This window comes from Lithobates pipiens, unplaced genomic scaffold, assembly GCF_037356315.1.
Source record: "Lithobates pipiens isolate NorthernLeopardFrog02 unplaced genomic scaffold, aLitPip1_a1.2 Scaffold_18, whole genome shotgun sequence".
In the NCBI taxonomy this organism is placed as follows: Eukaryota; Metazoa; Chordata; class Amphibia; order Anura; family Ranidae; genus Lithobates; species Lithobates pipiens.
The window spans coordinates 405,232,109-405,257,255 of record NW_027507758.1 but is presented as its reverse complement, the minus strand read 5'-3'; the positions used below and the strand labels follow the sequence as shown (position 1 = coordinate 405,257,255).

The window sequence follows — 25,147 nt, the reverse complement described above, 5'->3', positions numbered from 1 at the left end:
GATCAAATGGCTACACACTGTCCAAATTTGGCTGTTCTCTTCTGGAGTGGCCGAATTTTGATCAGCGTGTTGTGATCATGCCAACCAATTAAGACCAAAGACCAGCATCCAGAAGAAGCTGGATAGATGATGCCGGCGAAGGACCTCACCTCCACTTTAAGTTGGTATACAGAGAAAGGCCTGGAGTGTTCATAGCGCAGATGTGTATTAAAGAGCAGGATAACAATTTAAAATTGTACACTGGGCCTATTATACCCCGTACAGACTCCATAAGATGAACCCCTCTCACTCTCCGAGCTGTTGGCAGTGTGGTGCCTCACCTGGGGACTTCTCGAACATTTTCTGGAGATGCCCGAGGGTCCAACAGTACTGGTAGTTGGTGCTAAATCTAATTGGAAAGGTCACCATGACTGCTGTGCCTTTGGCTATGGAGGTTTGCATACTGGGACTCATTGACCCCACAGTGCCGTCCACTGCTAAACGCACAGTGATCACTCTATTACTTTTCTATGCTCGCAAGAATATTGCTATGCACTGGAAAAAGTCAGAACCCCCTTCCATGGTGCAATGGAAACGCCCGGTGAACAACAGTCTTCCTCTATATAAAGATACCTACTTACACCGGGGCTGCCCAAAGAAATAGGATAAGGTCTGCCACTCTTGGTTCGCTGACCCCGAAACAGCCTAAATGGGGGGGGGGGGGGGGAGGGGACTCTGCTCTCTCCCCCCCAGGGTTTTAGGTTTTTTTTTTGTTCTCTTGTGAGTTCAAATAGGGGATACAACATATGCCGGTTAAGTTGGGGCTACCAGTGACATACCCTTACAATTGTAGAATGTTGAAATGTCGTGTTGCAATGCATATCTTTGTCAATTGATGACCCTTATATATACTGTAAGCACTGTTATAAGTGTTGTCTGTTATAAAACTCTTAATAAAAATATAAAAAAAAAAAAAAAAAAAAAAGAGCAGGATATGAGAAAGGTTTATGTGCACAAAACTCCTCAGCTGTTGCGCCCATCTGAGTGATAGGCACCGTGGCCAGGCAGGTAGCTCAGTGTTACTGAGCTGCACTGTTGACGGAGTGTCAGGCCTCAATGAAACAAATTCATTTACCTGTTTCCAATAGGTACATGAATCTTTTGCAGATCTTTATGTGAATCTTTTGAAAGAAACTGAATCTGATAGTTTCAACCTTTTATGAGTTGTCCCACTTTGTTTACAACCCAGGTTTTAAAGCAGTAGTAAAGCCCGCTTTATGATTTTTACCTCCAGGTAAGCCTATAATGAGGCTTACCTATAGGTAGTGTAAATATCTCCTAAATATGCACCGTTTAGGAGATATTCACCCTGCATGCAGCAGGTGACTTCACCGGTGCATGCGCTCTGAAGGTCTGGTATACCATGCTGGATCTTCAGAGCTTTGTGTTGGAACTGAGGGCTTCTGTGCACATGTGGAAACGTTACAGTCTCTGCCACTGTTTTACTACCGCTTTAACCTCTTATTTAACTTGATTGAACTATGCATAATGGGGTTGATTGAGGCCAGGTTCACACTGGTACGACACAACAGTCGTACGACTGTGGATCCAACTTTGCACTGCGACTTGAAGTCCCCACCCACTTTCCTAACTTGCCGGTCTGCGTGCTCAGATAAGGGTCTGGTATGGATCTGGGGGGGGGGGGGGGCCCACACCGTTTTTTGTTTGCATGGGTGTTTCCCTTAAAATCCATACCAGATCGAAGGGCCTTGTATGCTCTTGGAAGGGAACCATTGCTGTTTTTTTTTAAATTGGTGTGGAGTTCCCCTTCATGATCATCAGAGTACAAGTCGCATGCCAAAGTCGGATCAGTTAAGACAGCGATCCGACTTTGATCTGACTTCAGTGATATTCAGTGGGCTGAAGTAGGGTCAAAGCCGGACCAAAGGAGTGCAGAGGAGTGCAGGGAGCAATTTCAAAGTCAGACCAGTTAAAGCGGGGTTCCACCCTAAAGTGGAACTTCCGCTGATTGGAACCCTCCCCCCCTCCGGTGTCACAATTGGCACCTTACAGGGGGGTGGAGATACCTGTCAAAGACAGGTATTTACACCCACTTCCGGGCATAGACTCCTGTGGGAGTCGATGTCATTTCCTGTCCTGCCGCGCTGTCTGCTGGGACACACACGGGTCCTAGTGACAGCGCAGACAATTCCTATTGTGCTGCGCGACTTGCGCATGCGCAATAGGGAACCTAGAATGGTGGCAGGAGCAGCAGCCGAGAGCCGAGCGATCGATCGGCCTCGGCTGCCGGCATCGCTGGAACCCGGGACAGGTGAGTGTCCATTTATTAAAAGTCAGCAGCTGTAGTATTTATAGCTGCTGACTTTTAATATTTTTTTTTTTAGGTGGAATCCCTCTTTAAGGCGGTTCCCATAGGGAAGCATTGATTTCCACATGTCATGCGACATGAGCTCCCAATGTCGGAGCATTTGTCGTACCAGTGTGAACCCGGCCTTAGTACAGCGGTAGAGGCTTTTTTTACAGGTTGTTCACTTAGCTTAGTCAGTGAGGAGAAGCTATGCTCACTTTGAATGCCTGATTGAATGCAAGGAAAATAAGAAATGAAAAACAGGATTTGTGCTTGCACATGATTTAATGAAATGAATGGGACTTCGCCTCATTGACTGAGCTAAGTGAACATACACTTTACAAAGTGAACATGCTCTTTTCCTTTAGTAAAGGAACCTTAAATGTGTTTTTATTTGCTGTCGTGTGATTAAAAATCTGTTTTCAGTTTCCAAAATAGTTTTTTGCACTGAGGTGCCTACTATTCTGCTTGCATGTTATGTTCTTGATTTGTGTGGGATTTGTCTGTAAGAGTAATTTCCTCAAATTAAGGCAGACCATACACGGTGCAAATTTATTTTCTGCAACCACGGATTGCAGGAAAGAAATTTGCACGATTCCGCCATTGACACAGACAGTGCTGACAAGAGAATCACTCCTGTCAAATAATTGTCTGCTCTCGGTGGAGGAAGGTGCCCCCTGGGAGAAGGTCGTGTTTTTCGCTAGGGCCTACAGCAGCCACTAGTGATAATAGTAAGGGTCCGTTCACACAGGGGCAACTCAGATCCGACTTCAGGTCTCCCCTAGTCGCCTCAAGTCGCGCTACATGTAAAAATCAATGTAAGTGAATGAGAGCCATCTTAACGCACACTACTGAAGTCGCTTCGACTTCAGAAAAGGTTCCTGTACTACTTGTATCCGACTTGTAGGCGACTGGTACCCATTGATTTCAATAGAAGTCGCCTCCAAGTCGGATCTCTGTCTATAGGGAGGTGACTCTCACAGAATTATCAGCTCTCGAGAGGACACTCCACGGCAAATTTATTTAAAAAAAATTTGGCGTGGGTTCCGCCTCCGAGAGCATAGCAGGCCCTTAGGTCTGGTATGGATTTTAAGGGGAACCCCCTACGCTGAAAAAACGTACCAGAGCCTTATCTGAGCACGCTACCCGGCTGGCCAGGAAAGGGGGTGGGGACGAGTGAGCGCCCCCCCCCCCCTGAGCCGTATCAGGCCTCCCCACCCCAAAGCACCTTGTCCCCATGTTGATGAGGACAACGTCCTCTTCCCGACAACCCTGACATTTGGTTGTTAGGGTCTGCGGGGGCGGGGGGCTTATCGGAGAACGGGAGCCCCCTTTAAAAGGGGGCCCCGGATACCGGCCCCCACCCTATGTGAATGAGTATGGGGTACAATGTACCCCTACCCATTCACCTGTGAAAAAAAATTAAAAAAAAAAACACAACACCGGGTTAAAATAGTTTATTGCACAGCTCCGGGGGTCTTCTTCCGTCTTGGGGGGGTCTTCTCGCCGGACTCCTCCGCTATCTTCTGCTAGCTCTTTTACAAGCGGAGGAGCCCAGCTTTCTTCTTTGCCGCCGCCACCCTCTTCTTCGGGGGTCTTGTCCCCCTCTTCGGTTCTTCTTGCCGGGCCACCGCGCCTTCTTCTAGCTCTTTTACAAGTGGTGGCCCGGTCTTCTGTCTCCGCTGTCTTCTGGCCTTCTGTTCTTCTCTTCTTCTCTTTTCTTCTGGAGATGTTGCCTCATCGCTGTCTCCGGTCACAATGACCGGACACGCGCTGTGCGGCGACTTATATAGGGACATCACCGGATGATGTCCCCGCCCATTATGATGTCTCAGTCCCAGCATCCGGTGATGTCCCTATATATTGTGACCAGAGACAGCGACGAGGCAACATCTTCAGAAGAAAAGAGAAGAACAAAAGGCCAGAAGACAGCGGCGACAGAAGACCGGGCCACCACTTGTAAAATAGCTAGAAGAAGGTGCGGTGGCCCGGCAAGAAGAACCAAAGAGGGGGACGAGACCCCCGAAGAGGGGGACAAGACCCCCGAAGGCGGAAGAAGAGGGTGGCGGCGGCGAAGAAGAAAGCCGGGCTCCTCTGCTAGTAAAAGAGCTAGCAGAAGATAGGAGGAGTCCGGCGAGAAGACCCCCCCAAGACGGAAGAAGACCCCCGGGGCTGCACAATAAACTATTTTAACCAACCCTGTGTTGTGTTTTTTTTTCTTTTTCACAGGTGAATGGTAGGGGTACATTGTACCCCATACTATTTCACATAGGGTGGGGGGGCGGTATCCGGGGGCCCCCTTATTAAAGGGGGCTCCCGGATTCCGATAAGCCCCCCCCGCCCGCAGACCATGACAACCAACGGCCAGGGTTGTCGAGAAGAGGCCCTTGTCCTCATCAACATGGGGACAAGGTGCTTTGGGGTGGGGGGGCCATGCGCCCTCCCTTCCCCAAGGCACCCCCCTTGTTGAGGGCACGCGACCTGGTACAGCTCAGGAGGGGGGGGGGAGGCGCTCGCTTGTCCCCACCCCCTTTCCTGGCCAGCCAGGTAGCATGCTCGGATAAGGGTCTGGTATGGATCTTGGAGGGGACCCCCACGCCGTTTTTTCGGCGTAGGGGGTTCCCCTTAAAATCCATACCAGACCTAAGGGCCTGGTATGCTCTCGGAGGGGGAACCCATGCCAATTTTTTTTTAAATAAATTTAGCGTGGATTTCCCCCTTGAGAGCTAATTCTCTGATTGGCAGCGGCAAAAGTCGCCTGGCCTGGGGCGACTTACAACACGACTTTAAGTCGTGTCCAAGTCATGTTTAGGTCGTGTCCAAGTTGCCTCCAAAAGTCGTGTTGCCCCTGTGTGAACGGGCCCTAAGAGGATTGATCAATCAACTTAACGGTTCGAATCTTGGCTGGTTCATGCGGAACTGGCCGAAATTGGAACTGTGTATGGCCGGCCTAACTCATGGGGTTTCCTATGCTTATACCTAGTTGTCATTGACTGTGACGGCTAATTGAGCCATTTGAGGATGAGTTAGGGCCCAGATTAAAAAGTGCCCTTTTTGCAGGTGTCTGGCATTTTTGTTCTGTACCTGTAAACGTGCGTCTATATTAGCCCATCTGTCCATGCACACATAGGCGTTTACAGGCGTATTATAAGAGGAGCACTTACAGGCATTAAAAAAAAAAAATCAAAAGTGTGTTCAGGAGAGGAACTTTTGGGCATAAAAAACACTTGACGTGCCTAAATGCTTGTTAACACACCTACACGCATTTAGTACTTGAGGATGCATTCATTTATTCCAAAGATCAGAGTAAATTCATATTTTATGCAAACTGTAATGAAATATCAATAAGTGAAACTAGTAGCGCTAATGTGATAAATCACAGAAATAAATATGATAATAAAGCAAAGACACCCAGTGATAAGTGACCAAATGCAAAAAATAAATCAAAACAGTCCTAAATTGGTAGTATGATCCAAACACTCTTCTCAAATTCTTCCACCTCACCGCGTGCTTGTGACACCACTCCCTCTGAAGAGCACACTCACCGACTTGCAATGCCTCCCACTCTCGTGTTTGGCTTGAACACTATTACACCCACACTGGGGATAACAGACGAGCATCCACTTGATCCATGTATTAGCTCAGCAAAGTGACTGCATTACTGGAGAATATCAAGAGGAGGAATAAGACTGTAAGGGTCCTTCAACCTTAGGGTTTAAGATGTAATGTCCTTTTTATGGTTCCTTGCTCAGTCCAACATAAAATGTCTCCAAAGTTATCCAGCTTCCGACAGCCATGTGTTACTCCATCAACCTTCCAATGGAATGGCCAATGGAATCCATAAGCGCTTTACCCACCTAAATGTGTGTGCAAAGCGTGGCTTCTGCCAGAAGTAAGGCTCGGTTCACACTGGTGCAATGCAGGAAACTCTGCGAATCCAGTATTCAAAGTAAACTCATCCATGTCTTCATGCTTTATTTTGGTGAGAAATCACTTTAAAAACACCCTCCTAGCACTTCTAGCCATGTCCATCTTGAGTAAGGGCAGAAGATTTATGTAGCTTTTGCTACCTGGAATCCATCTGCCCTTAGTTCAGGCATGGAGGCAGGAGGGTGTGCTTGTCTGTAAAAGCCCCTTCTCCAGATCAAATAAAAAAAAAACATATATAAAGTCTCCTGGGATGTATGACACCACTTTGGCCTAGGCCAGAAACGAAGAAGTAACTGAAGAAAAGTTTAAAGTGAAAGTAAACTCCCATGCATCACTTTTACCTATAGGTAAGCTTATAGTAAGGCTTACCTATAGGTACAGGAAATATCTCCTAAACGGGCACCGATTAGGAGATATTTACTAATGATGCAGCCAGGGTGATGTCACTGGTGCATGCACTCTGAAGGAAGGACATACCGTGACGTTTCTTCAGTGTCCTGTGCCATGAGTTGCGGCTCCCATGCGCATTTGTGGCAGTGACGGCATTGCGTCTCCAGCCACTCACAATGCAAGAGTCTGCAAACCCGGAAGGAAGACCGGGTGAAAAGGGAAGCACCTTTTAGAGGTGACGACACGTTGCTGGAGGGCTTTGTTTTAAGGTAAGTTTCACAGTTTGTGATGCATACTAGCACATTCTGGCATTGCTTTGCAGGATTTAAAAAAAATAACAAACAAAAACAGCAGTTTACTACCACTTTAAAACCAGTAAATATAATATACCTTCCTATCTATTTACTAATGCTGGCAACATAACAATTAAAAATAGTTAAAGCCCATCTATGTGCAAATTTTTACATGTTTTTTGCACAGCCTGACTGCTTGTTTTTTCTATGGGTGAGCACAAAGTTTATACTCTCCTGATCTGCCAATCCTCCAGAAAGGCATGCTCCCCCACAGTCCAACGGTGGACTGTTCCTGTTTATGGAGCGTTCTGACATCAGGAACAGTCCATTTTTAAAACTGTTGGAGTGCAGGGGTGCTGGACCGGTCTTGTGCAGGAAGGATCGACGGATCAGGTGAGTATATCTCCGCTGTCCTCTCCTCTAAAATAAAACAAGCAGTTAACTTGTTCAGTGTGAGTACAGCCCCACTACACAGGGGAAAAAAAAATTGCCCGGGGTTTAGCTTTAACATTGATTGAAAGTTTAGTTCCACTTTAATTTGTATTGTAAGTCAATGTTGGTCATAGAATGTTACTATAATTTACTGAAAGTGAAATTCTTCTCTATAAACTTACAGTAATGAAGACATTTCTGGATCTCTGTACTTGGTTGACCTTCTGTCCTGTTTCAGGCATTAAGCCCAGGTTCACACTGATGCGGGTTAGAAATCGTGTGACTTCAGCCCGAACTCACGCGATTTTAAACTGGCATTGCAGTCCAACTTCGGAGACAATTTGAGAGACCTCTGGGCGGGTCCAGGCACAGATGTCTATTCAAATGGCCCCCAAAGTCGCCAAAAGTAATCCAGGAACTACCGGTACTAATCAGGATGGTGCCATTGCCAGTGTCCTGTCGAGAACTGTCCTCCATCGGATAGTGTTCGCCCTGTACTGCGCAGGTGCAGCGCTTATGCAGTACGGAGGACAAAGGAGACACCGAAAGTCTCTGAACATGAACAGCTGTTCATGAGCTGTACACTGGGCATGCGCAATTAACACTACATTGTGCCACACGCTCCAGATGCTCGTATAACTCTGCAAGGGGCGGGGACGTAGGGACAGATGCATACAGAAGATGGCATCCGCCCCTTTGAGAAATCTACCACCATCATATGAGCTCTGGCCATCTTCTGTATGCATTTGCCCCTACACCCACCTCTTGCAGAGTTGCACGAGCATTGGGAGTCTGTGGCACAATGTAGTGTTAATTGCGCATGTGCCGTGTACAGCTTATGAACAGCTGTTCATGTTCAAAGACTTTCGGCGTCTCCTTTGTCCTCCATACTGCTTAAGCGATGTGCCTGTGCAGTACAGAGTGGACACTATCCAATGGGGGGACCTTTCTCGTCAGAACACCGGCAATAGCCTGCCGGCCCAATGTGAACGTGGGCTTACAATGAAGATTTCACTTGAGAACCGAGAGATATACACGACTTTATCTATTGGCTAAAGTTCCCTTATAGGGACTACATGGCTACCAGATTCAGATCTGTTGTGGATGTGTGGACTCACACAGTCAATATCTGATCAGAATAATCAGTGATATGAAATTATCAGTTCATGTGATAAACAAATACCACTTCGCAAGATCAAAATTGGTCTAGTGAAGCTCATGAAAACTTAGTACATGTAATGACAGCAAATCCTTTTCTTTTGTTAAATCGGGGTATACACTAATAGAATTTTCGTTTGACATTTTTCGTTGTAAGAGCACTTGTTTTTCTGATAATTAGTGGGGTTAAATCGATGTTCGCTTCCTAAAGGAGTGACCCGCAAATTTGAAACAGCAGGATGGATTTTTTTTCGAATATATGAATTTCTAACGTGTATGTGGTTTTAGTTGGTAAAGTCCATTCCTTCCAAAATCGAATGTTAAAAGCAAATGAAATCTTGAATTACTTTCGAACGATATTCAAATGTTCTGAGAATTTTCATACAAATTTCCCGAAGAATTTTCGTGTCAATTCCCTTTCAAAATTCTACAAGTATACTGTACTGTAGCTTTAGCCTTTTCCAATCTTTATATATTTTTTTAATGTTACAAAACCCAAGGGGCTCTTAGGACAATGGCACACCAGCAACAGAAGGGGCAACACCTGTTTCCACATTATTGCTACTTGACTGGTCCGAGGAGCAAGGCGTAACTCCATGGCTGAGGACTCATTCACAACAGAGCAGCCAGTTGGCTAATGCAGTGCAAGGACCACAAATTGGACCTGAGTATTGCTAGTGCACCATCATGCACGGTAGTGGATTACCGCATATTGCGGTGCACTGCAACGCAGATGCACTGGGGGCTATTTGAAATGAATCGCTTTGCAGCACAGCAAACATACGTAAAACATGTTACTGCAGTACACTGGTGTTAAGTAGGGATGAGCTTGGGTGTGTTCGCACACTCCACGTGCAGAGCCCACCAGGAAGTCGGCGCTGCGCTAATCACAGGCAGTGAGACATTTCCCGATCTCTGTTGCCGCACATTGGGAAATGTCTCCCTGACTGTGATTAGCGCCGTGCAGACTTCCTAGCGGGCTCTGCATGTGGCGTGTGCGAACACGCCCGAGCGCATCCTTAGTGTTAAGGAAACCTTGCAGAATAACCCAGCAAGGAAGCAACGCTTCACTCATCTGCCCTGTATAGCAATCGCCAGTGATCGGGAGTGTGGAATTCCCCCATAGTTTAGCCAATCTCTACATTTTTGTTTTCTTTTGTCTCTTTACATTATTATAAGTATAATTTAAATCTGCTAGTATATAGTACCTCAGTCTGTGCACCTAGTCTAACGCTTGTGCCGTTAGTACTAAAGCGTAAGTTTTGCAGCACTTTAGCGCTGTTTTATCAGCGCATTTGCTGGTGCTTTTCGGCCAACGAGGCGGTTTTTATCCCAAAAAAATTGTAAAAACTTTTAAGGTGCTTTGAAAGCTCTGCCTATTCATTGCAATAGGCAAGGCATTTTGGGAGCGCTAAATACAGCCCTCCCAACCCGCCCCAAAGACGCTGCTTGCAGGGCTTTCGAAACATCCCTCAAGCACACCGCCCGGGTGTGAAAAGACATTGCAATGAATGGTGGGATGGTTTTCAAGCACTTTTCAGAGGTTATTTCTAGCGCTAAAGTGCTTGAAAGCCGCCTCAATGTGAAATGGGTCTCATAATGGGGTAACCATGCTGGCTATGTAGTGTGGCAGAGAGTGATTGCAAAGATTTGTTACTCGATCTCTGTATCCGACTCCACATTAACCTGCCATTGCACAGTTAGATCTCTACTTGCCCTTTAACCACTTCAGTCCTGGAGGATTCGGCTGGTCAAAGACCAGAGCACTTTTTGCAATTTGGCACTGCCTCGCTTTAACTGACAATTGCGCGGTCGTGCGATGTGGCTCCCAAATAAAATTGACGTCCTTTTTTTCCCACAAATAGAGCTTTCTTTTGGTGGTATTTGATCACCTCTGCGATTTTTTTTTTTTTGCTCTTTAAACAAAAAATGAGCGACAATTTTGAAAAAAAAGCAATATTTTTTACTTTTTGCTATAATAAATATCCCCACAAAATATATAAAAACATTTTTTTTTTCCTCAGTTTAGGCCGATATGTATTCTTCTACATATTTTTGGTAAAAAAAATTGCAATAAGTGTTTATTGATTGGTTTGCGCAAAAGTTATCGCGTCTACAAAATAGCTGATCGTTTTATGGCATTTTTATTAATCTTTTTTTTTTTTTTTACTAGTAATGGCGGCGATCAGCAATTTTTATCGTGACTGCGACATCATGACGGACACATCGGACAATTTGGACACATTTTTTGGACCATTCACATTTAAACAGAGATCAGTGCGAATAAAATTGCATTGATTACTGTGTAAATGTGACTAGCAGTGAAGGGGTTAACACAAGGTGGCGCTGTAGGGGTTAAGTGTGTCCTAGGGAGTGATTCTAACTGTGGGGGGGGGGAAGGGGCTGTGTGTGACACGTCACTGATCTCTGCTCCCGATTACAGGGAGCGCTGATCAGTGACAGTGTCACTATGCAGAACGGGGAGATGTTTGTTTACATTAGCATCTCCCCGTTCTTCCTCTCTGTGAGACAATCGCGGGTATCCCCGCAGACATCGAGTCCACAGGACCCGTGATCTGACTCACAAAGCTCGCAGCGGCTGCGCTCCTGCTATGCAAGCCCCGTGAGATTCTCTAGTTTAACGTGATTTCGCGCAGCTGAGCCAACCTGTCGCAGTAAAACTGCGGTGGCTGGTCCACAAGCGGTTAAATACAGTAGCCAAAGGCTTATAAGTCCATTCTGTCAGCACAAGTTGGATTGTACCATTGGCAGTGTCAGTGTATCTAAGCAGCTGTTGGTGTGTTCCAATACAAGTCTGGTTACTGTGCCTCTGGAAGTTTGTTGCTTTGTTTACTAGGATATGCTTTGAAATACAAATGAATAACTACACATGTATAAATGCATGCCAGAGCCTTTATGTATAAATGTAACCTTTCCTGTAAGGGCTCATTCATATAACTGTGTAGGGTAGAACAATGGAAAGAAAGAGCATACTTGTGCAATGGGATAGATTTGATTAGCTGTGGCCAGCAAGCCTCTACAAGCCAATGACAGGCTAACCGATAACCGATATCCCTGATGAGTTTACTTCCTCTTTCATTCCCTGCAAAGGCAAAGCATAATGGACTACTAACTACTATGCATCACATAGTAGTCCATTATGTGTCACTTACCTGACACAGGAGCCAGCGATGTCACCGCTGTCCCCTGTAGTCCGGCGCATCCATCTTCTCGTGGGGTCTCGCAGCTCCGCCGCTGTCATTTGGCGAAGTCGCAAAGACGTCACTCTGGCGCATGCGCACAGGAGCCGAGACGTGCGGCATCTTCGTCATCGGCGATGCCACGCTGAGTGCACCTGCGCACCGCTGTCTACGGCGCATGCGCCGTAGACAGTGGTGCCTGTCTTCGGGCAAATATCTCCTAAACTGTATAGGTATAGGAGATATTTCTTGGACCTAGAGGTAAGCCTTAATCTAGGCTTACCTGTAGGTCAAAGTGATTTGTAAGGGTTTACAACCACTTTAAATGTTCTGTTTCCGGTCTTTTTTTATTTATTTTTTATTATTGAGCTTTCAATATTTAACAGGTAAGAAAACATTAGAACAGAGAGTGTGCATAATCTTTTAATGTTGCATATGCTATAACTACATATAGAAAGCAAGACAATCATTCAATAAACTGAAGCACGTTATTAACCTGTTACAGCATTCAGAAGGTGCACTAGAAATAACAATTCCAGGGCTATTTCATCCCGTATCTAAAGTTAGGGACATGTTTACTTGAAGCGGACACTCGCTCAAAAGTGAAACTGCTGCTTATTCAACTCGCAAGCCGTGCTTTTTTTTTTTCACAGGGAGCAGATAGCGGCCACCCAGGGGTGGACTGACCATTGGGCCACTCGGGCCCCGAGCCACAAGGGGGCCCCATCAGGGTTGCCAGCCTCAGTAAAACCAGGGACAGTATGTAAAAATCTGTGTTTTTTTTTTACATCTGTCTTTGAAATGTCCCTTACCGACATCCTTTTGGTCTAAAAATCCTGAGATTATAGCTGCCCCACCTTTCCAGTACCTTCTCAGCCAACAGAAACATGTCTGTGTATACTGTGTGATTGTATACTGTGTGTGTGTAAACTGTGTGGCCCCATAATCTCGGATTGCCTGGGGGCCCCATAATCTCCTATTGCTCGGGCCCCATGGGTTGTCAGTCCACCCCTGCGGCCAGCACTTTTTTAATTTTTGCCTAGGCCTTGGGCAACCCCCTACATGGACCTCTCCTGTCCATAGCCTGCTGGGACTTGTTACACATCTCAGGAGACTGCAGGACCAGTGCTGCAGCACTACACAATCTCCCATATGTTCAGTGGGGAGCCAGCTGTGATTCCTCAGGCAGTCACAGTTGGCTTCCATATCCAAAATGGCAGCACAAGGGTCCCATAGCAGTAAGAAGAACAAGCTGCAAGAATACAGCGCTGGACCCTTAACCACTGGTAAGTATCCATTTTTTTTTTTAAAGCCAGCTGCTACGAGAGTTGTAGATTCTGACTTTTAATTTAAACAAGAGTTTTAAGAGATACAACCTCCATGGTAAGTTACCAGGAAACCAGAAAGAAATAATATCCAGGAAAGATCCAGGAAGAGCGGGCGGTAGTAGAAGAGACAATGAGTAACCAGAGCTTATTGAAATAGGTTCTTGATAACAAAGGCCTCATTAAAGGAGAAGTACAGCCAACGCTCATTTGGCTATAGTACAGCCGTGGCCAAAAGTTTTGAGAATGACACAAATATACATTTTCACAAAGTCTGCTGTTTCAGTGTTTTTAGATCTTTTTGTCAGATGCTACTATGATATATAGAAGTATAATCACAAGCATTTAATATGTGTCAAAGGCTTTTATTGACAATTACAGTACATTTATGCAAGGAGTCAATATTTGCAGTGTTGACCCTTCTTTTTCAAGACGTCTGCAATTCGCCCTGACATGCTGTCAATCAACTTCTGGGCCACATTGGCTGATGGCAGCCCATTCTTGCATAATTAATGCTTGGAGTTTGTCAGAATTTGTGTTTTTTTTTTTTTTTTTACCTGCTTAATGAGGATTGATCACAAGTTCTCAATGAGATTAAGGTCTGGAGAGTTTCCTGGCCATGGACCCAACATTTTGATGTTTTGTTCCCCAAGCCACTTAGTTATCACTTTTGCCTTATGGCAAGGTGCTCCATCATGCTGGAAAAGGCGTTGTTCGTCACCAAACTGTTCTTGGATGGTTGGGAGAAGTTGCTCTCAGAGGATGTTTTTGTACCAATCTTTATTCATGGCTGTGTTCTTGGGCAAAATGGTGAGTGAGCCCACTCCCTTGGCTGAGAAGCAACCCCACACATGATTGGTTTCAGGATGCTTCACTGTTGGCATGACACAGGACTGATAGTAACGCTGACCTTTTCTTCTCCAGACAAGATTTTTTCCAGATGCCCCAAACAATCGTAAAGGGGAAAATTACTTTATCCCAGTCCTCCCACCTTTTGCAGAATATCAGTCTGTCCCTGAGGTTTTTCCTGGAGAGAAGAGGCTTTGCTGCCCTTCTTGACACCAGCCATCCTCCAAAAGTCTTTGCCTCATGGTGTGTGGAGATGCATTCTCACCTTCCTGATGCCATTCCTGAGCAAGCTCTGCACTGGTTGTGCCCCGATCACACAGCTGAATCAATTGTAGGAGATGGTCCTGACACTTGCTGGACTTTCTTGGATGCCCTGAAGCCTTCTTAACAAATGCAGTGGATATTTTTTTTAAGGGATTAAGCCGCGTACACACGTAGCCGTCTGTCCGACGTACTTAGTCTGGCGGACTTCCCGCCAGACTGTCCGTCGGACTTTCCAAACGGGCCCCCCCTTCCCCAAGGCACCCCCCATGTTGAGGGCACGCGGCCTGGTACGGCTCAGGAGGGGGGGGGCGCTCGCTCGCCCCTCCTTTCCTGGCTGGCTGGGTAGCGTGCTCGGACAAGGGTCTGTTGTGGACTTTAGGGGGACCCCCACGCCGATTTTTTTCGGCGTTGGGGTTCCCCTTTAAGTCCATACCAGGCGGCGGGGCCAGCGACGTCTCCTTCACGGGCCCCGCCTACCTGGAGACCCACTCAAAATGAGCGGACTTTTCTCTGGGCGGGAAAAGTCCATTCATTTCAAAAGTACGGCGGACTGGCATACACACGGCCGGATTGTCCGCCGAAATGCGAGTCCGTCGGGAAGATTGGAGTGTAAAACTACATTCTAAGTCCGCCGTACTTTCGGGTCAAAGAAGTATGCCGGAGGCTACACACGGTGGGATTGTTTGGCGGACTTGAGTTTGCCTGACTTTTCCACCTGCTTGTTTGATCGTGTGTACGCGGCATAAGGTTCATTTTTATGGCAAGGAGGGACTTTACAATTTATTGCAATTCATCTGATCACTCTTCATAACATTCTGGAGTATATGCAAATTGCCATCATAAAAACTGAGGCTGTACTCCTGTGGATCACAGAAGTGCAGTTATGTACTCATGTGACCCGTTTTTAGCAGACAGCGGGCTAAAGCCAGGCACAGAGCTGGTCCAGGCTTGGGAAAGATTGCTTCATATGGTCGGGATCAGCCCACATACCTGGAATGACACCTGGCTCAGCCTTTCAACAAGCAGCTGAGAGCCTGAGCCAGCCGCTTCCATCCCCTCCACAACCCAGCACTCTAGTGAGCACAGGGGGCAGAGCAGAGAGTGACATTTTCCAGCATTCGATTCACGGAGCTATGAGAACCGAGCAATCAGTAGTGTTTGAGCGCTCAGTTCTCAGCCTTAGAGCTGGCGGAGGACAGATGCAACATCAGACCAATGCCGCATCCACCTAGGTAAGTATAATTATTAAAAAAAAAACAATTCACATATTTATTTTAAGAAGGGTACTGTCAGAGTCTACTGGTAAGCAGTGTCTTTTGTGAAATTTGGATAGCCTATTATCCAGTGTGGCCACCATTTTTTTTTTTTAAATGTTATGCACAAGTTAATGAGATTTAAAGCCCAACTCCTGAGAAACTTAAAATTACCCCTTGCAATGGGGCTGCACCTACACTGCAAGGATAACTGCTCGTGTTGTCTAGGGGAGGGTCATTTTTGCAATTTAATTTATCTGATCCTCCATATCCTCGGCAGATGGCACTCCTCCATGCTCAGGTGTTGGACTGACTCTCAGCGTCAATTCATGCTATGGTCTCCGCATAAGTCTTGATGACCTCAGGGACTAATACCGGCCATAGACGGTACGAATCTCTGCCTGGTTCAGCAGGAACCAGCCAGAATTCAAACCAAGTATGGGCAGGCTGAATGTACCAAGTTGACCAATCGATCAACTTGGGTACAACCAGATTGTGAGATTTTACTTGCGATCGCTAGTGGCTGGTATAGCTGCTAGCGATAATCGCTGTCTTCTCCCGGCAGGAAAGGCTTCCAATACAATGGCTTGGCAGAAGGGATTCCTACATCAACGCTTTCTGTGTTGATGGGGAAATCAAGCAAATTTCTTTCCTGCGGCCAATGGTTGCAGGAAAGAAATTGATACCCTTAGACTGCTGGAGCTGTGGGGGAGAGTTTCCAGGAAAAGTCAAGATTTGCATATACCTTCAGCTGCCTAGACCTGGAAGTGCTGATTAAATAGCTTTTTACTGTAGGAGACCTTTATGCGTAGTTTCATCCTGTGGTCAGCTTTACTTGGCCAGGCAAAACTTAAAAAAAAGTTTTATATTTACCTGCTCTGTGCATAGATATTGCATAGAAGTTGTCTTCTGGTGGTTTCCACTGGCGCTGTCTGCTCCTCCCCCTTTGGGTGCCTCCTATAGCAAGTCAGGTGCTAAGGGGTCACCCACATATGTGGGATCTTGTTGGCTTCCAAGCCAGGCTGTGTTTCTGTAGTCAGTACGCCATACCCCCTACTCCTTACAGGAGTTTGACCGCGGTGGGAGCCTATTTCTGCACTGTCCTCAGTTTGTCCTGTGAAGGCAGGAAGTGAGAGGAACGGTGCTGGAACAGTGACAGGAAGCCAGGTAAGTATTTAGGGATAGAGGTAGAGAGGACAGATAGTGGGGTACTTTTTTAAAGTAATGCAGACAAAGCATTATAGTAAAAACATTTAGGCCTTAGCACTATTTTAATGTGCACACCTTGTCCCAAATGGTCACCTGTCATGCTGCTTTTTGTGCTTCTATGACTGGTGGGATATTCTTATGATGCAGAGCCCGGCTGTGAGTCATAAGAGTAAATATAACAAGATCTCTAAGAAATCACAGCTGTAAACAGAATTCCCTGAACACTTCTCTTCTGACAATAGGACACATTAATACGTATTAACACATCTACCTCTTCTCTGCACTTTACTACCACACAGGAATGCCTAAAAAGGACTTCATCGGTGATGGTGGATGTATAGACCAGGACTGGAAAAAAAAGTAGCTAAGCGACCTAAATAGGGACCTTTCCAGTAAGGGGAAAAATTATAGGAGATCTATCTTCCTTTTTTATCTGGCAGATGGACAATGCCATGGTACTGAAAACTAAATCTGGGTTATACACTGGTCAGATTTTGACCGATTTCTGTGAATGAGCCAAAAATCAAGCAATGGTTGGCACTGCCCAACATCACCCAGCTTTTCAAACTTTAATTGAGACATCTAAAGAGCTGGGCAAAAAAAAAGTTGATCAGTCAAAAGTTGGTCAGCAACCAATTAGCTGCAGTCACAGTTTGGGTACTCTGACAGCCGCGGGTGGCAGCTGTGAGGATACAGTAGCCAACAGCAAGAAGATTCATCCATCCACACTGTTTAGCATGAATTGTGAAATTATGAATTTTTCTTGTTTGGCCCACTGGGCTACAAGTAAAAAGTCTTTGTGTGTACCAGTTTAAGGACCAGTGCTGTTTGAATTTCAGTTAAATCCTAATTTGTTTATTTTCTTTAAAAGATTACCCATCCCTTTAAGTTACTAAACACGTATCTGATATTGTATTATTAAAGCCACGCTCAACCTAAAAGGGGAAGGTCCGCTTGTTCGCACCTTCTCCCCTCCACTACCACAATTTTTTTTGGTGGGAGGGGGGCGTGTACCTGGTTTTGACAGGTACCCGCTTTCACCACCGGGTAAGATCGCCACGGCGATCTCTGAATATTTTTGACCCTCCTCCTCCTACCCTCTCCCCCGCCTTCTGAGACACACACAAGTCCCAGAAAATGGCAGGACTATTAAGAAAGTGCAGCATGACTCACCCATGGCAGTAGGAAACCGGTTGTGAAGGCTGAATTGAAGGTGTCGGCACCTGCACCCGAAGAATCAGCTTGTGTGGGGACATCACTGGAAATCCCAGGACAGGTAAGTGTCCTTATATTAAAAGTCAGTAGCTACAGTATTTGGTAGGTGCTGACTTTTAACTTTTTTTGCCCATACTGGAGCTCCTCTTTAACCACTTGCCTCCTGCCCACTGTCAAATGATGGAGCGACAACGCGGCTCTCCTGGGTAAACGTCATATGACAGCACACCTCTACGGCCGCTCCCGCACACGCGCGTGGGCGGGTAGCATGGCAATCGCGGCTGCGTCATGTTGCTAGGACACGACGCGATTCTGATCTCTATAAAGAGTTGCTGACGTGGCTCTTTAACCATGTGATCGGCTGTGTGCAATCCTGTGTACCTGAGAAAAACGACCAAAGTACCAAAAGCGGTGACCCCGAGCCAGACTCAGGATCACATCGCAGGATCCAGGGGACAAGGTAAGTAACCTCTACATGGATCCTGCGATGCTATCCGAGTCTTGCTCGGGCTTACCGCTTTTGGTACTGAAGTCTCCCCGCTGTGATCTGTGAGCCGCGGTATCTCCCTCAATCTGTCACAGTGCCGAGCTCCGTTCCCTGCGAGCATTGGAGATTGTCCATAGCAACCAAAAAATGTCCATTTACATCAAAAGTGCTTTTAGACCAGCTAGAAAACAGAAATAATAAATTAGAATCACTCGCAGAATTGAGCGATAGTGATTTATGGGGAAATTCGTCATCAAACACTAAAAGTAATGACAGTGACGATTCTGCAACTGAGCACATTTCAGTGTTTTTGATTTGATTACATTATTGAATATTTTTTATTATTATTATATTATATATATTATTATTTGTTATTATTTATAGTTATTTATTATATTATAATTTATGATTTCCTGTTTCATACTTTATAATACTCAGGATGTCTACTAGACTCTTGTTTGGACAGATTTAAGTGAGTTATTTCTAAGAATTACAGGCCTACAATATAAAATGCCAAATTTCCATGCAAAATAATGGTACAACTTTCAGCACCTAAAATCTGAAATAATCATACCGCCAGGGAGGTTAAGGAGATTCACCCTCTCTATTTGTCCTGTTTACCATTATCATTATCATTAAAAGTAAAAGCAAAAGAAAATTCCACATTTTGGATTGTCCTCATAAAAGTAATAGAGGAGAAATCTTCCCATAGGGACACTAGTTCAAGTGACATGGGGGTCCCCAATAGATTCCCTTATATTTCAGAGATTTCCTCTCACTTCCTGTTTGGCTATGGAACAGGAATTGAAGGTAAGAAGCGTATGTGTCTACTGGCCAGAATGGTCAATTATTATAGCTGTTTGAATGAATGTACATGCATATGTGTGCGTGTTTTTCTCATATGTATGTAAGTTATGCCAGTAAGCTCCTCTCCAAATGTAGCTTTGGGGCTTTTTTTTTTTTTCTTGCTCTAAAATAAGAATCTAAGTGCCCCAATGTGTATGCATGGACACATTGGCTGAAATATAGCTAAATTCAAATTCAATAAAAAAAAATTAAAAATGTTTTTTTTCTGCCCATGTGCACATGGCCTTGGAGGAGGTATTCTGAAGTCATAACACACTTCCTGACAACACTGCCCCTTCATAGACACAGCACAGAGAGCAGTGTTAGTCTAGGACAGAAACTCTGCAATTCAGAAATCCTGGATACTCCTTATGCCGCGTACACACGGGCGGACTGTATGTCGTACTTAGTCAGCCGAAACACATTTCAGCGGACAATCCGCTCGTGTGTGGGCTTCAGCGGACTTTTTCAGCGTGCAGTCTGGCGTACTAAGTATTTCGGTTTTTTCGAAATTCTGTCCGTCGTACTTTGGTTTCAGCGGACAGTGCGGTCGTCAGTATGCTAGTTCGACGGACTAAGAATGGCGCATGCCCAGAAAGGATTTACACGGCGGAAGGGTGCTTTGCTGTGTCTTGGACTTCCTATTTCTAGTCCCGTCGTACGTGCTGTACACGTCATCGCGCAAGCTTTCGACGGACTGTTTGTGTATCCGTGTGTGGTCAAGTCCGTTCAGTGGAAAGTACGACGGACTGTCCGTCGGATTGTATGACGAACTAAGTATGCCATACAGTCCGCTCGTGTGTACGCGGCATAAGAAACCTGTTTTGCAGTAGTGTAACTTGTGACACGTTCATGTACATGTCCGTAAGGTATGAATCAGTTTAAACTGATAGAGGTTTTGCAAGAATCTCTTCTGGGAAGTGGAGGAAGCTTACAGGCAGAGACGCTATTTAGAGAAGTTAGTAGTGCATTTGTAATGTATCAAATATCATTTCCAGAGGAACTTAAAGGCTAACTCCAACTTTTTTTGTGTCTGTCTGTGTGTGTGTGTGTGTGTGTGTGTATATATATTTGCTGTCCCCTCAGAATAACTCAACAAACAGCCATTATTTGTCTAGACCGCTGGCAACAAAAGTGAGTACACCCCTAAGTGAAAATGTCCAAATTGGGCCCAAAGTGTCAATATTTTGTGTGGCCACCATTATTTTCCAGCACTGCCTTAACCCTCTTGGGCATGGAGTTCACCAGAGCTTCACAGGTTGCCACTGGAATCCTCTTCCACTCCTCCATGATGACATCACAGAGCTGGTGGATGTTAGAGACCTTGCACTCCTCCACCTTCTGTTTGAGGATGCCCCACAGATGATCAATAGGGTTTAGGTCTGGAGACATGCTTGGCCAGTCTATCACCTTTACCCTCTGCCTTTTTAGCAAGTCAGTGGTAGTCTTGGAGGTGTGTTTGGGGTTGTTATCATGTTGGAATACTGCCCTGCGGCCCAGTCTCAGAAGGGAGGGGATCATGCTCTGCTTCAGTATGTCACAGTACATGTTGGCATTCATGGTTCCCTCAATGAATTGTAGCTCCCCAGTGTTGGCAGCACTCATCCAGCCCCAGACCATGACACTCCCACCACCATGCTTGACTGTAGGCAAGACAGACTCGTCTTTGTACTCCTCACCTGGTTGCCGCCACACACACTTGACACATCTGAACCAAATTAGTTTATCTTGGTCTCATCAGACCACAGGACATGGTTCCAGTAATCCATGTTCGTAGTCTGCTTGTCTTCAGCAAACTGTTTGCAGGCTTTCTTTTGCATCATCTTTAGAAGAGGCTTCCTTTTGGGACGACAGCAATGCAGACCAATTTGATGCAGTGTGCAGCGTATGGTCTGAGCACTGACAGTCTGAACCCCCCACCCCTTCAACATCTGCAGCAATGCTGGCAGCACTCATACGTCTGTTTCCCAAAGACAACCTCTGGATATGACGATGAGCACGTGCACTAAACTTCTTTGGTTGACTTTGGCGAGGCCTGTTCTGAGTGAAACCTGCGCTGTTAAACCTTTGTATGGTCTTGGCCTCCGTGCTGCAGCTCAGTTTCAGGGTCTTGGCAATCTTTTTATGTGAGGGGTCTTTTCTCTGCAGCCTCAGCTGCACTGGACAGTGAACGAATGGGAAGTGCTCTGTGCTGAGGGGCTTCCTGTTCATTCACAACCTGAAACCTAGTAAACACAGTTTGCTATGCTTCTGTTATAAATGGCCACAGAAGCGATTGGTACCGAACACTCACTGTGTTCAATCAGAAAAGGAAGGAGTCTGTAAATTATTTATTTACCGGCCCCTTCCCCTGTTCTCCAGCCTCAAACATCCTCCACAGCAGTCGGTGGAAGAGGAGGGAAGCCTGCAGTGCTGCAGAGATTGGCCTGGGCAGCGGGGGGCCAGGAGAAACTAGGCCACACGTAGTGATTAGTTTGTGCCTAGGCACAACCTATGTGCATGCAAATGGTGGCAGTAAATATATATATTTTTTTACATTTGTTGCATCAATAGTGCCATACTGTAACAACGACATAAAAAAGGAACTACATTGATAAGTTACAGGTGACTGTACTATTAATGTGCATGTTGTAGGGTTTTCATGAATCTGGTGCAAGGCTTCCAACTACATACTCCCTGCCAGAAATGTGGTTCGATTTTATCTCCGGATTGTTGTACTAGTAGGATCACTGGGTGAAAATAGAATACCCACTGCCATACATGGTTGGAATTTCATAAAAAAACTGCTATTTTTTGATTTTTCTAAAGGTTAATATGGCTAATTTTACTAGGGATGCGACAGGGAACACACAGCTATTGAAATTAAAGCTGATGTTCCTGGTGCTCTATTCAACCAGGCGGCGGAGGCGGCTCTCCTCTCTCTTCCCTGCACTGGTGACAACACTGGCTGTACTTATCTCTTTTATCATGTCCGCAGTCTCTGACCATCTCCTGTACCATGTTGACAGTCTCTGACCATCTCTTGTACCATGTCCCCAGTCTCTGACCATCTCCTGTATAAAAATATTTTTTAAAAACAGTAATTTCCGGTATCGGTCAGTTTCGGTTTTCAGCTTAGTGTATTTTTCATTTTCGGTATCGGTTTCGGCACCAAAAAACCCATTCGGCGCACCCCTATAATTCACTGATTGTTTTTGTTGACAAGAAAAATTGAAGATGAAAAATGTAAAATGTTTCCTACTACTGAATTAATGAAATTCTAATTGTAAACGTATTTTCTGTTCAGGAAAAATTGTGCTAAGTAAAGTTTGATTCAGAAGTAGAACTATTGCCTGTCATAAACATTTGTTTTATATATGGTATGTGGTATGGTCACAGCATAAACATAACATCACTTTCATGCATCTCAAAATGAAATGTTAAAATCAAACACAATTTTTGTAAGGGATTTCTAACAAAATTTATTGAGTCACTGATTTTTCAGAATTTACATATTCCTGTATGTTTGAGTGAAATTCTACTCATGTATGACTAAAGCTGCGTACAGGCGATTGTATTTTCGGCAGGGAATTGTGCGAGTCTAAAATCCGACCGTTAGTACGCTCCTTCAGACAATTGTTAGCCAACTTTCCAGCAACAAATGTTGGATGGCAGGCTAGTAAATTTTCAGCGGAAAATGGTCTGTTGTCAGATTTTTCTATCGTGTGTACACAAGTCCGTCACACAAAAGTCCAAAGTACAAACACGCATACTCGGAATCATTGCTCACCAAAAACGACATTAGCAGAATGTGCCCAAAGGGTGGAGCTCAAGAGCTGAAATTCCCCGTAGTACGTCACTACGTTTGTGTTTGTTGGCAGACAATTGTGTGCCGTTTGTATGCAAGACAAAATCCAGGCACACGCCCTTCGGACAAAAGTCTGGCGCTTTGTCTGCGGAAAATCCGAACGTGTGTACGAGGCTTAAGTGTAATGTGTATGACCAGTTGAGTAATTGGTAGGGACATGGAAACAAACCCAAAACTGCTCTATGGATAATCCACATTTGGTTTTCATAGCATATTCTTTGTGAATGAGCTTGAAGAATCCTGTGCTGTTTGCAAGGTCTCATGAGAAACCTAATGCCGCATGCACACCACCGGACTTTTCGACGGACTAGGTCAGACGAAACGAATCCGCCGGACAATTCGATCGTGTGTGGGCTTCATCGGACCTTTGCTGTCTAAAAATGAGACGGACATTAGATTTAAAACATGTTTCAAATATTTCCGACGGACTCGAGTCCGGTCGAAAAATCCGTTCGTCTGTATGCTAGTCTGACGGATGAAAACCGACGCTAGAGCAGCTATTGGATACTGGTTATGAACTTCCTTATTCTAGTCCGGTCGTACGTCATCACGTTCAAGTCCGTTGGACTTTGGTGTGCTTGTGTATGGCCAAGTCCGTTCATTTGGAGAGTCCGTTGGGAAGACCGTTGGACCTAGTCCGTTAAAAAGTCTGGTCGTGTGTATGCGGCATTAGAAGTAGCATTGCTAAACTGATGCTTTTTTTTATTTAACAGGATGTGTTAGAAATAAAAATATATTGTGCGTTTAGGTAAACTAAGCCCTAGTTTTTGACCTCTTCTATAATGATAATGTTGACCATAGATTTTTAAATGCTTATTTTTATCCTTTCCGTCAGTACAGGCTTTGTGAATTTTAAGAACCCAGGTGGATTAATCCTGATTGAACAAAGTAGTTACATTTCCTCATGTTCTTGCTTAAAGATCCACAAAACATGTTTTAGGGCTTTGAGGGCCATTGATTTATAGCAGGGGTGACTGACCTGTGGCCCACGGGCCGTATGCGGCCCAACACAAAATCTTAAAAATGTTGATTTTTTTTTTGAGGGGGAGTTTTTTTGTAAAAAATGCGAACACAGGCACAAGAAAAATATCTCGCACTTCACAATTATGTCTTATGTCATTCATTTTGAGCAGCACCTGCAGTACATTTGTGAGGACCTATTTTCAAGGATGAAGCACACAAAGGGCAATCAATCCAGATAGGGATGTGTTAGTTTATCAAAAACTGTGTTGAATATCACATTCATTTTATGTTGCTCTCTTTTACTTTTAGAATAAAACTAATTACAAAAAAATTAAGTACAATGTTAACTTGTGGTCTGTCCTACTTTTGCTGCTTATCAGCTATCCTTATTGTTAGTTAAAGCTGCACGAATCATTGTTAAAAAATCACAATCTCGATTCAACCCCCCTCTTAATACAGCATTTCCAGGATTCATTCATGTAACAAGTGCAGAGCCTTCTCTGCTCACTCAGTATCATTTAGCTCTTTTAGACTTCTTGCACACTGGGGTGCTTTTCATGTGTTTTATCGATAAAAATGGCACCTGTAAAGCACCTGAAAAGCACATCTCAAGCCACCCCAGTGTGAAAGTGGTGCGCTTGCAGGACAGGAAAAAAAGTCCTGCAAGCAGCATCTTTAGGGTGGTTCGGGAGCAGTGTATACAGCGCTCTCAATATACCCTGCCCATTGAAATCAATGGGCAGCGCTTTCAAAGTGCCTGCAAAGAGCTTTGGCAGAGCCGCAACACGGGCTCTATTAACCCTTTATTTGGCCGCTAGCGGGGGTTAAAATCGCTGCCATAACTGCTTTACCGCTAACGCCTGCACTGCCCCAGTCTGTAAGGCCTCTCAGATCAAAGGGATGAACTTTGGTCTGAAAATGAGGTCAGTTTAACCACTTACGGCCCATACACACTATCAGATTTTCTGCTGATTTTTTTCCTTCAGGTTTACCAAAACCATGTAATGCAAGGGCCTGCCTGATTGCATACAAATTTAAACTCCTAAGGTTTGACCTCGTATTATATGGTTTTGGTAAATCTGAAGGAAAAACTCAACAGAAAAACTGATAGTGTGTATGCGGCTTTAAAGACTAAACCT

The 25,147-nt window shown here is 45.1% G+C and overlaps 1 protein-coding gene across 1 annotated transcript in view; it reads left to right on the top strand.

Moving 5' to 3' along the window:
- The window catches only part of USP13 (ubiquitin specific peptidase 13), a 128,832-nt gene that overhangs the window by 11,179 nt on the left and 92,506 nt on the right, over nt 1-25,147 (top strand). The window lies entirely within an intron of this gene.